This window comes from Euprymna scolopes, chromosome 4 (genome assembly GCF_053919585.1).
Source record: "Euprymna scolopes isolate OS-2025 chromosome 4, ASM5391958v1, whole genome shotgun sequence".
NCBI lineage: Eukaryota > Metazoa > Mollusca > Cephalopoda > Sepiida > Sepiolidae > Euprymna > Euprymna scolopes.
In genome coordinates this window covers 60,077,433-60,093,966 of record NC_136485.1, presented here as the reverse complement: position 1 = coordinate 60,093,966, position 16,534 = coordinate 60,077,433, and the positions used below count along the sequence as shown (strand labels likewise).

General features: G+C 33.3%; 1 protein-coding gene and 1 pseudogene across 1 annotated transcript in view; one reads left to right on the top strand and one right to left on the bottom strand.

Moving 5' to 3' along the window:
- Positions 1–16,534, bottom strand: part of LOC145270887 (A disintegrin and metalloproteinase with thrombospondin motifs 16-like) — a 353,446-nt gene that overhangs the window by 313,878 nt on the left and 23,034 nt on the right. The gene's annotated exons all lie outside the window — the stretch shown is intronic.
- Positions 13,831–13,968, top strand: LOC145273946 (U2 spliceosomal RNA; annotated as a pseudogene).

Below are 16,534 nucleotides of genomic sequence, written 5' to 3'. Positions count from 1 at the left end.
AGATGTACATAAGAATACTTTGATAAGTATTTTTTAACTTAAATAGGGATGGTATAATAAAATTGTGGGGACTGCGTTCGCGCCTAGCCTCCATAGAATGGAAATAGGCACAAACTTTAATAAAGACTTTTCATATCCATCTGCGTAAGTAAACTTTGATAATTATGTTTTAGTTTGAAGAAATATGGTATAATAAAATTATGGGATGTTCGTTCGCGCCTGACCTCCATAGAATAGAAATATATAACGAAGTTTAACAAGATTTTTTTTAATATAGATCCACAGAATATTGTGATAAGTGTTTCAGTGTGAACAGGTATGGTATAATAAATTATGGGGTTTATCTATTTTATTTTTACTTTCATCATATTTTGCTTTGGTTTTGATACCCCAAATTCGAAGCTATCTCTTTACAACCCTTCCTTTTCATAACCTATCATACTTTCATAAATCAGAGTCCATTTTCTGTAGGCTGTTTTTGAACCCAGTCAACGACGAGTACTTTTGCTAGTATATATATGATGTTATGATAAATGTTTGTTTTTTTTTTTAAATTATTATCCTCGTTTGCATACGTTTTATTCTTTTCGGGAATCATTCAAATGAGTATTTTGTATCCTTACATCGCCAGTGTGAATATATCTATTCTGCTGGTCGCACGGTTTAAACCCCAGACACGAGTCACTTATAACACAAGTCTATGCGGATTATCTCATAGTTAAGCGGAGAAAAAACAGCCACAGTTTTTTAATGTTTTTTTTACAAGCGAACACATTGCAAGCTGCCACACAGTGTTCGGCATCACTAATGGACGGAACTCGCATCTACGCATTAATTTGACAGCTTGTTTTAATTCTCTTAAAGCGACCAGGTGTAAGAATACCATTAAATAAATATATTCAATTCATATCAAGATACATATATGTTTTGGCCCTTAACATCTAGGATATCCACTTGCTTAATATCGTCAGTAATATCAACCTTAATTCCTAATTTCGTAATCTGTTTATGTATTAGCCTTTTAATTCTGTTTATGTATTAGCCTTTTAATTCTGTTTATGTATTAGCCTTTTAATTCTGTTTATGTATTAGCCTTTTAATTCTGTTTATGTATTAGCCTTTTAATTCTGTTTATGTATTAGCCTTTTAATTCTGTTTATGTATTAGCCTTTTAATTCTGTTTATGTATTAGCCTTTTAATTCTGTTTATGTATTAGCCTTTTAATTCTGTTTATGTATTAGCCTTTTAATTCTGTTTATGTATTAGCCTTTTAATTCTGTTTATGTATTAGCCTTTTAATTCTGCCGCATTAAGCGTTAGTCGAGTCTCTACTTATCATTAAACCATCATCTCTACATAATTATGTATCCTTTAAAGCAATGTGGTTCTTCTCTGTGATATTGCGTAATATATGTATAGTTATACGTTTGATGCTTAGTAGAATTATATATGATGATAAAATGCCTCCGTTTTTGTCTCAAAACAATGGATACCCCTGGTAAAGGAAGCTGCGCATATTATTGTGAGGCAAGGGTTGCGAAATCTCCAGCCACACATACTTCTCCTAAATCGGCACTGCTTGAGTCTAGTGGCAAGTAGAAGTGCTTGGCGACTGGAAACAATGCCGAAATACGCAGAGAGCACATATGGCACCTGGAATTCCCAAATGGTCATCCATTTTAATACTAACCAGGCCCAACATTGCTTAACTTCAGTAACTCAACGGGGACCAATATGTCACCGTGAATCATGTCGTATACAATTAGATATATTGTGCAATATAACAGAGAATAACCGCATTGTTCTAAGAGTCATGCCTTTATATTTGTTTAGTTACAAGTTTCCATACTTTTGTCGATATATATGGCCAAACCACGCCCAGTCTTATTTTACCTGTAAAATTGTAACAGATATAGTGTCTATCTTTCCTGTATGTAGAAATAACATTGTACATATATGTTAGCACTTATGAATATTGATCAGTATTTCTTTGAACGGTCTATAAAATTTAAAATTGTAACAGATATAGTGTCTATCTATCTTGTATGTAGAAATAACAGTACACTATCACATTGTACATGTTATATATTGACAATAATGAATATTGTTCAGTATTTCTTTGAATGGCCTATAAAACTTAAACTAAGCGTTTCCGGGTCTATATTAATGGAAACCCTTTTTATTATTTATACAAAAATTAAAAAAAAATTAAAAATTTGATTAAATCTTTAAGTAAAGATGTGTATTATAATTCTGCTATTTAGAATGTTAATTGTCTTTATAATGCTAAGTAAATTTGTAATACAACGCAAAGAGTTTCACGGTCGCACTCCCCACTACTAATCTTTCAAGGTATTGAACAACTTAAGATGTCTGATTAAGTTCAATTGTACAAATGAATCAGCTATCAGTGAATACATAATAAACTGACTTGTGTCTCTAATTTCCGTATGGATTATATTATTGCATTTTTTTTTTTTTTTAGATTTCACCAGTTGTTTCACAAAAAGCTTTTTGAAACTATTTAAATTAATTCGATTTTTCGGACTACCGTTTTCATATTAAGTGTTATTCGCACAAAGTTTCGGCCGATGTAACCTCCGAGCTTCCACAAGGTGTATCTTGTCTAACTCGGGAATCTTTCTGTCGAACTCGAGAATCTACATCTACAAACAAGAATATGTTTAAGGTTCACAAAATTCATACTTGAATTGTCCGCAGTCATCCGTGACGAAAAGAATATAGCACCAGATAAAGAATCGGTTGTAAATTACACTCTCTTGGAGGTTGAAGGTTCAATCCTAACTGCGGGGCATACGAAAAATACAATTATGAATTACTTAAGACTTCTACGTGATCATGGCTGAGAGAACGAGAGCATGCTACCCCTATGGATTGAATAAAGGTTCTCGTTTGAAATACTGTGCAGATGCCCAAGTTCAGCAGAAATATTCCCCAGTTCTATACGATATACCTAAAGATCGTCGGAGGTTAGATCGGTCAAAACGTTATACGAATAACACTCCAGACGAGAGCAGTAATCTGAAAAATACAAATACTATATTTTATCAATCTTTATTTAAAAAACCCATGAACATATTTATTTTAACATGTACAAGTCACCCTTCTACGAGCAAGGGTAGCTTTTAAACATTAGTATAATTTTTCCGTAGTTTATTTTCACATACTTTGGTTGAATTCACCCAAACAATTATTATACGATTCGTTCTATAAACATGGTTGAGTTTCCCCTTTTTAGTAGACCCCCTCCATTTACATGTTTTTTAGAGGGTCTTTATTTTTAGTATCCAGTGTTTATCATAAATAATTCTGACAAGCATGAAATAAAAAAAAAACGATTCACCTATTAGTTGTTTTTGACGATTGTCCTAAGCTATCCTACTTTTTACTTCGTGAAAATTATAAAAAAATGTTTGTATATATATATATATATATATATATATATATATATATATATATATATATATATATATATGTGTGTGTGTGTGTGTGTGTGTGTGCGTGCGCGTGTGTGTGTGTGTATGACTACTTTATTTAATCACTTAACTTAATATACGAAAATATAATTTTATGCGTAAATTTTCAGCATTTACTTCAACAGTGCTCAATGCATAGGCAGAGCTACGTAGTAAGTTATAAAAAATATATATGGCAATTAAGCTACACAAAATATTCTGCGTTTCATTCTCGTGAGAATTCGTCAGGCTATATATATATACACACATATATATATATATATATATATATATATATATATATATATATATATATATATAAATTTATCTCCTCCCTCCCATTTATATATATTCCATTATCGATGCCTCCGTTCCCTTGTAGGGGCAGCTGCGCGTGTAATTGTGAGACAAGGGTTGTGCAATCTCCAACCACACCTCTCCTGAATTGGCACTGAGTTCAGTTGCAAGGAAAAGTCCAGGACGACTGGAAACAATGCCGAGATTAGTGAAGGGCACATACAGCACCTGCAAGTCCCAAATGGTCACCCATTTAGTACTGACCAGGTTCAATGTTGCTTAACTTCCATTATATTTCTCTTAATTCGTCCTCTTTTATGATTCTACGATCTGTAAAGACGTAATCATAAAATTGCAGCATTTAAGTAATTTTCTTGTTCATCAGTCTCCATTCAAGGACAAAACCTTTCAGAGAAAGGAATTAGATCATTAATTATTCATAATTCATTAGTTATTCATAACCGACTGACCGAAATATTGGCATGTCTGTGTAGTGACTATGGAAAATATTTATCTGAATATTAATTTTTAAAAAATCTATCGATTTATCTATCTACTATATAAAATGAACATCGTCTATGTGTAAGTTCGTTCCCAATTGACACCGAAACAGCTGGGACATTTTTTTTTAAATTTCATGCAAATGAATTTTTGTATCTGGAAGTGTTCTTAGATCGATTTTATATTAGAATGTCTGTTAGAGAATGGATCAAGAGAGAGAGAGAGAAAGAGAGAGAGAGAGAAAGGGGGTGCAAATTATATTGTAGACACGTTGACCGGAAGCGAGCGTCAGCTGATCGGATTGCATGTGAGTCACGTGATCAGGTTAGCTGAATCGAAGATATTGCGTTTGGACTTAGAAGGCGACGGAGGGTTAAACAGTCGCCTCCTCCCCTTCACTGGGGGGGACTGACGTGTGTAGAAGAGTAAACCACGCAAGCCAGAGATTCACTTTCCATCCTTCTACGAGACATCTGGAAAAGTGAATAAAAACTATAAAACCAATTCCTTGTCTTGGAGTTAAATGAATCTTCGTCCAAAACAGGTACCCTCCAAGACACGAGATGATTCTAGATAGACTAACATCCACGACGCAGAAGGTATGTCCAAAAATACATGTAACACACACACACACACATAGAGGAACACAACGGCATATTAACATATCATTTAATAGAAAGAACAACTAGATGATCACACAACGGCCCCCCTTATTAGATAAATATACAACATGTCTTCGATAAGTATCGATAATCAATAGAAAAAAACAGGCGATTTTGCCAAAAGTTAATACCTTATTCTTAACAGCATAAGTGCATTTCAGAAGTTTTATTACCACACACGCACAAAAGTCTGGGATATAAAATCAACGGAAGGTTCTCTGATATGACAGGGGTACATCCTACATGAACGTTTCTGTTTACAGCACAATTGAACCATGATACTTGCTTTTTGCATTTTAAACATAATTCAAGTCATTATATATAAAAAATAATTTTATAAAATAAATAGTAGGTTCTCTACAGTGTAATGTGGACTACAATGCATTGTTGACTAAGTTAGTGCGAGACGCATGCAAGCTTCCTCCTCGTCAACCGCTATGGGTCCCCAACGACACGATAGAAGGTTATCAATCGATTTGATTGAAAAAATGAACGATTTCACTGATTTCAACGACAATAAAAATATGGATGTGAAACATTTTTTCATCATTATTCAATCCCGGACAACGACGGGTCTCCCTATTATATATATAATTTTTTTCTTGGTTAAAAATAATTCTCCACATTTCTTCATATTTGACTAATACAAATTAGTGTTATGGGCAGATGCGCTACAAAACCGACCTAGTCATCTGGGAATACGGAGAGGATTTTTTTTTCTTTGCAACACTGTTTTGTTTGACCCAACTGTCTAACTAGTACAGCTTTGTCTGACCCAACTGTCTAACTAGTACAACTTTGTAGATTTTGCAGACTACAACAATAATGCAAAAGACTGCGTAAAAACGTGGGAAACTATTGCATAACCATGCTTCAAATACAAAGGAGGCTTTCTCAAAATGGAAAACGTAAAACCACATTAAAGTTAATGATTTGTATATTTAGAGTTGTCTTCAACAACATATGAGTGAGCGTTAAAAAAGAGTGCACCACGGTCTGTGTAATACATCAATACTGGGCAGTCTCCTTCAGCTAACGATGCATTTTCTATGTGGAAAAATATAGTGAGATCGCAATCACATGTGAAGCTGCAGCAAAACATCGTTCTGTAACCATTTTGATAGAATGTCTACGATTTATAAACTAGCCGTCTTTATCCTGCCTTGCTAAATAATGATTTACGTCACTGAAATGAGGTTATCTCACCTGCACTAAAAACATAATTTGTGGCATAAAAACAATGTAAACAAAGATTGTGTGTCGTCTTAAAACGTAAACTTTAACGATTCATGTTTCTTCTGATTTCGTCAAAGTAAAAAGCTGAACACAATGTCATAATAAGAATAAATGTAAAAAAATATTTCCCTACCTCTTATTAGAATCGAACTTCAAATTGCGTCTTAAGTTTATCAAGTTGCTTATCGGAACAGTCTTATAAATGTACACATTATAAAAAAAACATTATATGAATAGCTCATTGGTTAAATAAGCAAAATAACTTGCAATTGAAGGAAAAATGGAAGGAGTAGTGATATTTGGAAAAAGTTAACCTTAATTAGATTTCTTCCAGATTTATTCACGGTGCTATTGGTGACAAGAAGAGAATTTGGGACTATGTGGGAATTAGATCCTACCACTCTTTCTATGATATTACCGATGATCATGTTAAATATGAAATTCAATTAAATCCATTAGAAATGTTGTTTTTTTTATTTTTAATAACATAGATCAATATTTACTAAAGCTCATTGACGAAACGGTTTTAAATATGTACATTTTATTAGCAAAACAATTTTAAAAAAGAGGAATCTTTCTTAAGATTTACATTATATATAATATTTTAGACATTTACTATGCATATAGTATTATTAGTTTTCAGGAATATATTTTGTAGAACGTAAATAAATTAATAATTTTTGTGTCTGACCGTCTTATCGTATTATCTGATATATACTTGTCGTAATATTATATTTGGCATAGTAGTACGGTAGCTCAATGGCATGAACTGACGACCTGGGTGTTTCAAGTTCCAACCCAGTTCGTTCTACAAAAATAACTTTCACTAAGTAGAAAAATATCGGAGAAGCCAATGCTAACTATAGAATCTTCGAATTCATAGGATAATGATGATGATTATGATGATGATGAAGCATAGTGGCAGGCAAAAGTGTTCGCTAATGGGACAGAAGACCGGGGTTCAATTCTCATTCAAGTCATACGAAAGACTTAAATATTGATATTTGATGCCACCTTGCTAAACACTTTGTATTATAAGAGGAAAATCAAGGGCAAGTGAAGTAATCATGAGAATGAAGTAGCATCCTCCCCTACATCTCGGTGTAACAGCTAATGATAAGAGAGTCTTTAGGTCGTCACTCAGCTTAGCTTATATAACTATATATATGTTGGAATAATAGATAGAAAAAACATATACTTTAGTCACACATTCAAACACAAGACATTTTTAACCATTACAGACACCATCTAATAAGTAAAGCACCTAATAAGTAAAACACCTTCTAAAAAGTAAAACACCTTCTAAAAATTAAAACACACTCTTCTATAATTCTGAATGATAGATAGGATTCCGAAACGTTATCAAGGCAGAAATATTTAAACTAACCACCAAAAGCATTAATTATATTCTGATCAACAGAAATATCACGAACAATTTATCGGCAGTTGGCAGTCAAAGTATCAAGCGAATCAATCCTACGGGTTTGGCAAGTTTTTTTTATTTTTTATTGTCACATTCTTGTGGTTAGAAAATAAAAGCAAAAACTAGTGAACGCCACGCCTGTTCTAAGATCTCGTGTCGTGCCTAAATTTACCACACAAGAAACGTTACACTTTGTAAACAAACCAATCTGTTAAAATACCTAGTAACCACAAAACATCAGAGAATTAGTAAGCAAATAATATATACTAGGAAAGTCGTTTGGTCAAGCATTGAGCTTTTGTTAGATCGTCTGAATCAGGAAAAAGCAAGTTTTAAATAAAAAAAAATGAAGCCAACTAATTCAAAATTAGTCCCTTTCTGGTAGATATATCTCCCTTCTAAGTTGCTAATACTATTACTACCTGTGGTGATATACCCTTTTGCTTATTTTTGTTTATAATTTATAATTCCAATATTTTCACTCTTCCTTTTTTATTATCTTCGATTGTTAATAAATAGAAAGAAAGATATTATATATATATATATATACATATATATATATGATTAGTTTGTTTTGTTTTTTAAAAAGAAATCCAGCAGAGTTCTTAATTAAAAGGAAAATACGAAATATAAGAGCGTATTTATATTTTATGTAAAGAAAGTTGTTAGATACGGATATCTTAAACAGTCTTAACTATCGGGCTTATCTCATCTAAACAATTTTCTGTACACAATATATATATATATATATATATATATATATATATATATATATATATATATATATATATATAGTTTGGTGCAAAATAATGTCGTTTATTATATATATACTTCAAAAACGACATTATTTTTGTACCAACTTTACATATATATATATATATATATATATATATATATATATATATATATATATATATATATATATACTTTTTTAACATTGCCTTAGAATTTGCTGAGGCATACACTGATATATCCTCGGAGGAAATCAACATCGTTAAAAAATGTAGAAAATCAGTTCTAATGAATAACAATAACCAATGGATAAAAACTAAAATGACAAATTCGTTTGATTTGGCGATGGGTGCCAGAGATTCTGCAGGGGCATCAGATCTTGTAGTATTATTCATTTTATATATCCTCACAAGCATATTTGATACTACGGATATCGGCCTATATGGAGATGATGGATTAGCTATAATAAAACTCCAACAAAGTCAAAGGAGATAACTTTAAGAAAATCATACAGAAGGAAATGAAAAAGTCAGGCCTAAAAGTAGACGTATTAGCTAACATAAAAATAACAAACTTCCTGGACGTCACGTTAAATTTAGAAAAAACACATATGAACCCTACTTAAAAGATAATGCTACTCCAATATATGTAAACCCTAAGTCCAATCACCCACCATCAATTATAAAACAGATTCCTAACTCGAACATAAGTAGACTCAGCGATAAAAATGCATTTAGCAGGTCAGCCAATACACAGCCCTAAAAAATAGTGAATACAAAAATATTGATATCAAATATAAGAAACAAAACACCAATAACTATAATAAAGTTAAAAATAGAAGAAAAAAATATAATCTGGTATACGGCCCCATACAATCAAATGTTAAAAAAAAAAACTTGACAAGAAATTTCTAGATCTTATCGAAAAGCACTTTCCCGCAACTAACCCTTTACACAAAATTTTCAATAAAAATACCCTAAAGTTATCTTACAGCTGCTGCGAAAATTTAGAGATGATAATTAAAGCACATAATAACAAAATATTAAATAAAAGCAATATAAACAACAACAAAATAAACAATAAAAAAGTAGACACCATGACAAAATAAAACTAACACAAAAGACACATATATAACTAGCAGAAATGACAATAATAATAATAATAATAATAATAATAATAATAATAATAATAATAATAATAATAAACCAATTCCGGACAACAACAGTCATACTAGAAATAAAAATAAAAGTACTAATATCGAATAAGATAAATGCAACTGTAGATACCGCACATTTTGCCCACTTCAAAATAAATGTCTAACCAAAAGCATAGTTTACCAGGCCACAATATTCGCGCAAAAAACCCCGAATAACAAGAAATATTACGTAGGTATGACTTCCTTAGATTTCCAAACTCGATATCATAACCACAAAAGTAGATTCAACAATAAAAAACACCGTATGAAAACGAAGTTAGCAAATAAATACTGGGAACTCAAGGAAAGCGGTCGTTCGCCGGTAGTCGTATGGAAAATAGTAAGACAAGCAAACATCTATAGAGACCTAGACGACCCATGTAGATCATGCTTTCATGAAAAATTTGCAATCCTGTACTTTAAAGAACCCCAACATCTATTAAACTGTAGGAGAGAAATAGCGAACAACTGTGTTCACAGAATAAAATTTACTCTAGGATAGAGATACAAAATAACTTTAAAACAAACAAAAACAATAGAAAATAAACAAACAAATAAATAAAATAAATAAATATGCATATACATTAACTATCATATATATATATATATATATGTGTGTGTGTGTGTGTGTGTGTATAAACTAACATAAAAAACCTAACCTAGATTTAAAACAGGTCAAGACACTAGATATCCAGGCTAAATAGAACACACACAAAGAATCAGGTCAACCAGAGGTCAAATTGGCCTTTGTCCTGTAAGTGCATGTTCATTGCCTGATAGGAAAGGCGCGGTGGATACTAGAAAGCTGATTGGCTAACTAAAATCTCAATAGAAGTTGCGTATATAAAAACGACACACAACCACAAAATTCGCGCATAAGCCTGAAGAATCCTAGAGTGGACGAAACGCTGAATATTCAGTGTAGCTTAATCGCCATATATATTGTATAAATTACTATATATATATATACATATATATATATATATATATATATATATATATATATATATAAAGGTTCAGAATGCTATTAATTTTAACCAACAGAAAAAGAGGATGAAATAATTAGCCAATGAAAGAAAAAAAAACTTTATAAATTTTTCAAAACCAGTTAGATTAATTTATTCCTGACGATGAATCTTAAAGGATTGGAAAGTATTCGAACTTATGATAAATATGGTGATTACATCAGCCAGTTCCTGCCAGAAGCGAAGACTGTTATTCGGAATTTGAAAAGGATCGAAAATAGAGTTAATAGGCAAAAACCGTCTATTTTATTTAATGAAATATGCCATATATATAATCTTTGTTTCTATTCATTCACAGTCGAAGATAATAAAAATGGATGAGTAAAAATATTGGAATTATAAATCATAAACAAAAATAAGCAGAACGGTATATCACCACAAAATAGCTCCCATCAAAATTTCAGGAGGAGACCAGATTACAGATGTGGGCCATATGGCTATAGAATGCCTCGTTCCTACTGACATGGGAAATTCTCCTTCTAAGTTCAATAGAAGACACTTAATCGCTTGAGAAACGAGATGGGTTACTTTTGAATTTCTAGTTTGAAAACTGATTTCAGTGGAGTTGTAAAGTTGTTTTCTGTCCCGCCTACAATCTTTTGAGTCAGCTTCAATAATCCTAATAATACACACGTCCGTTCGCATAACACGCCATCTTTCAACTCGCCGTTCGTTCCTTTTACCCCTTCTTTTATGCATCTTACATAAACTAATTTGCAAAGAGTTTGCGTTACTCACACGTGATTGTCAAATATAAAAGCGACGTCGCCATTTAAGCTTTCTTTTTGTTTAAATTCTACTTCTAAAGCGAAAGAACACAACGCCCAGGCTAGTCAGGTAAACTACGATTTTCCCTACAAAATTGAAGGCCATGTTTATTTTACAAACGTTTCCGGTAGGTAGCTAATCTGTATAAGTCCCGAGACGAAGAATAGACCTTTCGGTGGGTAGGTAATCTGTATAAGTTTTGAATTGTAAAAGTTTGCAAACGAAGATCAAGATTCCTTCTCGTGTGGACACGAAAACTTATGTGAATTCGAAAATATTCAATATGTTTTATTGAGTGATTTCGGTTCCTGATCAATTGCTAGTATAGCGTGGCTCAATATAGATATCTAGAGAGAGAGAGAGAGAGAGACAGAGAGACAGAGAGGAGAAGAAGAAGAAGAAGAAGAAGAAGAAGGGAGGGAGGGGAGCATCCAGACGCCGGAGATATTCTATGGTTGTTTTTTTTTTATTGAGATTAAGATTTTTAAAAGTTCTGATGCAGCATGACATCCACTAAAAAAGAAAAAAAAAACTAGCCCTCTAAGTTTTAGTTTCACCACCGTTCAGTGTTACACGGGGACACTTTGGTGAACGTCTTATCAGTAGAGGGTGTGATTCTAACTTCATTTCACAATCACAGGAACTTTACCCTCACTCGCGATGTTTTATATGTGAGATTATCTCAAAGATACTATTTATAAAAACGATGTGTATCCCTCCGTTCAGCCTCAAAAGACAATGGGTACCCTCTGTGGTTGTGCGTGTAATAGTTAGGCAACGGTTGCGCAATCTCAACCACATCTCTCCTGAATCGGCACTGTCTGAGTCCAATGGCAAGGAGATGTACTAGACGATTGAAAACAATGCCGAGATAAGTGGAGAGCACATACAGCACCTGGAATTCCCAAATGGTCACTCGTTTTAGTACTGGTCAGGCTTAACGTTGCTTAACTTCCGTGATAGGACGAGAACCGGTGTGTCAACATGATTATGCCGTATATATTATATTATAAAAACAATACCAAGGCTATTGCTAGATCACAACAAAAATTAAGACAATGCTAATGGAGCCATCTGCAGAGTCGTACAATTTTTGTTTTTCTTTATAATTAAAGGCTCTTAAATATAGCTGATAACTATGCTCAGTCTACGTAGTAATTTTTAAAAAATTTTTAGCATATGCGCCGCTTCTTTAAGTCGTCTAACTCTCCATCTTGCATTCCAGTCACTTATTTATTATTTTGACCTAGTTACAAAAAGGGAAGTGTGTTGCTTTTATTCCATGTGGTCATCTAGTCCCGACTTTCCGACTTTCCGACCTCCCCGCGTGTCACAGCTTTACGGTGTTCTTCTAGCCTTATCTTATAAATTGTACAACTCCTCCTTAAAATTGCAACGGGAAAAGGGAGATAATCCCGTCAAACTTTATTAAAGTTACCTCCCTTTGTAAACAATATTTTTTCTACACATATGACCCCCCCCCTAAAAAAAAACCAAGAATACAAAACCAATTACAGAGCCAGTAACTTTTTTTATCTTCTTTTTCTAAAATGGCAACCAGCATGTCTGGCGAAAGTCGAAGGCCGAACCGACTGAAACGTTGCATAAATAACACTCAAGATGAGAACAATAGTCCGATCAAAACAAATAATAAAAACAATCAGCCCTCATCTAAAAATTCAGAGCTGTTCTCTTTGAATATTTGGTCTACGGACTTTAAATTTGAGTTTTAGCCGGCGAAAATTGCCGCCAATGGACCAAATTGAAAATAAACAGTTGACCTTTACCAGAATAGTCAACTTAACCTGTTTATATGCTAAAATATAAAATCATAGGTTAAATAACGTATTTTTTTAACAATATTTATGCGTTTGGGCGTTGCTCAAAGGCAAATAAATAAGACTGCAGAGTTATATATTCTGGGTTCAGTTCTAGCCGACGGTACTAAGGTCATTCTTTCATTTTTAGTCGCGTGCAAGCGACTCTATAAGTCACTCCGTCGGTCCGTCGATAAGTCTGTCGGTCTGTCCGTAAACTTTTGTGCTTGGCCTTTTTGGTTAAGATCAAAGGTCTGTTGTTGATAGATGCTGTTCTTAGCTTTTTAAGCTTTCTTGGCCTTTTAGCCAAGATCCAAGTGTAGTATCTATTCCGGCAGATACCGCAAGCAAAGACCATATGTGCGGGCAACCTCACATATAAGACCTTGGTCAATGTAGGGGTAACCCTTCATACCAACTGTCACTATCCAGTTCCCCTACTCCCCGGGGAGTTGGCCCCCATTTCCCCTTCACTCCTCATATTAAAAATCGGCCTTGTGCCTAAATTGCTCGGTGGGGGAGCAAATAAATACCAACCTCACATATAAGACCTTGGTCAATGTAGGGACAACCCTTCATACCAATTGTCACTATCCAGCTATTCTACTCCCCGGGGAGCTGGTCCCCATTTTACCTTCACTCCTCACATTAAAAATCGGCTTTGTGCCTAATTTGCTCGGTGGGGGAGCAAATAAATACCCTTCTCTTGGCCTTTTGGCCAAGATCAAAGTGTAGTATCTGTTCTTACTACATGCTGTACTTATGTTTGTAATTTTGTGATATAAAGTGGGGGATAATTTTTCTGTATTAATTTAATGTAAAATGATCACCCACTTTACAACCAGTCAGTCTTAAAGCCATTCAAGTCATTTTCCAGATCATTCAAGTTGTTTTTGAAGGATTCCAGTTATTTTTTAAACATTCAAGTCATTCTTAAGGTCATTCAATTCATCCTTAAGTTCATTAAAGCCATTCTAAGTCATTTACTTTTTTTATTTATTTGAGTCATTTCAGCCCATTTTTCGGTCATTTTAAGAATTTCATGTCAATCCTACATTCATGCATTCATTCATTACACGAGAGCACGCGACCAATGACTATCGGCCTTTCTATTTTCGAAAACACTACTATATATATTGGGTACAATATAATAATCGATAGAGATTTTGCTCTATAATAATAAATACAAATTTGCATGAATAAAAATATCACATTAAGTGTATTTTACGACCAGCAACTTAAAATAAAACAACGCCTTCTTCTTCGTCGACGACGACGCTTTCGTCAAAACATCAACAAGACTGGTTTCTTTTAGTATAAAACATACTGCGTATACAGTGGTGATGTTTCAAAATTACGCATTACATATGTATTTATACATTGAGGAGTTCAGCTCCTAAATATTTGTGACTTTTATATTAAAATTTTTCCTAAAAACTTAAAATAAATAAGTTAGTTAAAATTTGCCAATCTCGGAACTTTCCGATGAGACTCGAAATTGATAATGTAATTAATGAAATTTTCTTGAATACATATTCCTAAAAAATACCAATACACTTTAAATTTCCGTTACTCTGTATTTTGCCTAAAACTAAACAAAACATATTTCCTAGAATTGTCCACATGTGAAACACAATACCGCGAACTTACTTCACAGACGGGTATTAAATAATTATTTTCAAGTCCAATGTAAACAAGTTCTTGTTGGGTGTCTTTTTAAGTAATCACACCCTACCCAAGTTCCACCATTACCGATCATCACAGTGTTGCCTCACCGGCTACTCGCTACTCATTAATCCTTACCCTCAAGTGGTCTTGATAAGCGGTGACCCCCCTAATAAATCCATTCATATAATAAAAGAGTCGCAGTTTTTCACTTCTGGAAAAAATACCGTATACAGCAGATGGCACATACAAATTTATTCTGTTTACACTATTAGCCATTACCTTATTTAACTATAGAACGACATTTTAGACACATTAATTCGTAACATTAAGACATTACATTTATTCCTAGGAGCGACATCATCGTCAACATCATAACCTACAGAGAAAGTAGTTCCAATTTCACCCCTATTCCATACATCCTCTTACGACCCCATTAATCACAACGTGAATTTATATTTTGTCCTGCTTTCCTGTGTCTACACAGTCATTAACTGACTACTGAATTCATACACAACACATACTCTTACCACTTTCCATCTACGCAAATACTAATTTCCCTTGCCGAAATTCGACCTTGCTGATTGGCTGAGGAGTAGACATACGCGGATTCCATTAATCGCTTCTTCCATCATTGAACGAACAGTTAGCCACTATAAAACATGCCGCCATTTTCTTTAGCTACAATAACTTTGCTTTTCTGGACCTTTTCGCTATTAAGTTAACCCATTCATGATGCTATTATATTCCTTCATCAACGGACACCCCAAACACAAAAAAACTTCTACCCAAAATAAACAAAAGCAGGACATTTACAAATCACGGATGAATTAATTCTCCATAAATAAACAGAATTTTTACATCAAGGTATTTTTTGAACCATACATGATATGGTAACGTTCGCTAAACAGTTGCCTTCTACAATAAAAAAAAAATCGTCCGAGTTTTTATTCCTTTAATGATTTGAATTTATTTTTACTTATTTATTTCTTTTAAGGATTTGATTTAATAACAGAATTCAGGGATCAGTTTTCAATTATAACATTCTACTGAATTAAACACGTACTTTGTGACGATCACCGAGAAAAATATTGTCGCAATATTTTTGAATCCGAAATCATAAAAATTGGTCAATCATCTCATAAGATGTACAGCAATAACATACTGATTTTTCAAGAGTCTACGACAATTTTAAATGCCGGTACAAAAAAGTCGCTACTTTGTCTATGTGTATCTGTGTGTGTATGTGTATGTGTGTGTGTGTGTGTGTGTGTGGTGTGTGTGGTGTGTGTGTGTGTGTGTGTGTGTGTGTGTGTGTGTGTGTGTGTGTGTGTGCATATGGACTCCAAAACGACCCGAGTTTTTTTTGTTGGGGGGGGGGAGTCAAACAAATGTACATCAGGTGTCTTAAAGTATTCTTAGATATGTCTTGTAAATAAATAATACGTATGTCGCAATTTTATTTATTACGTCATATTTTATTTTGGAACGGTTTATTTTAAAATGACTGAAATCTCCTTTTTATTTTAGTGTTAAAAGCGACATAAAGTAACCAGCAATTACTATATTCTTATAATCGGACGATCTTATTTGTGTTGATTTGGGTGTGTATTTTGGTGTGAAAGGTGATAGATAACGTGTAGATGAAGCGGCATGTGTATTCTACGAATAGTTTTTCGTACTCCTTCTTTGGAGACTGTCAAAATGATTGTAACAAATGTCTAATCGGATACTCA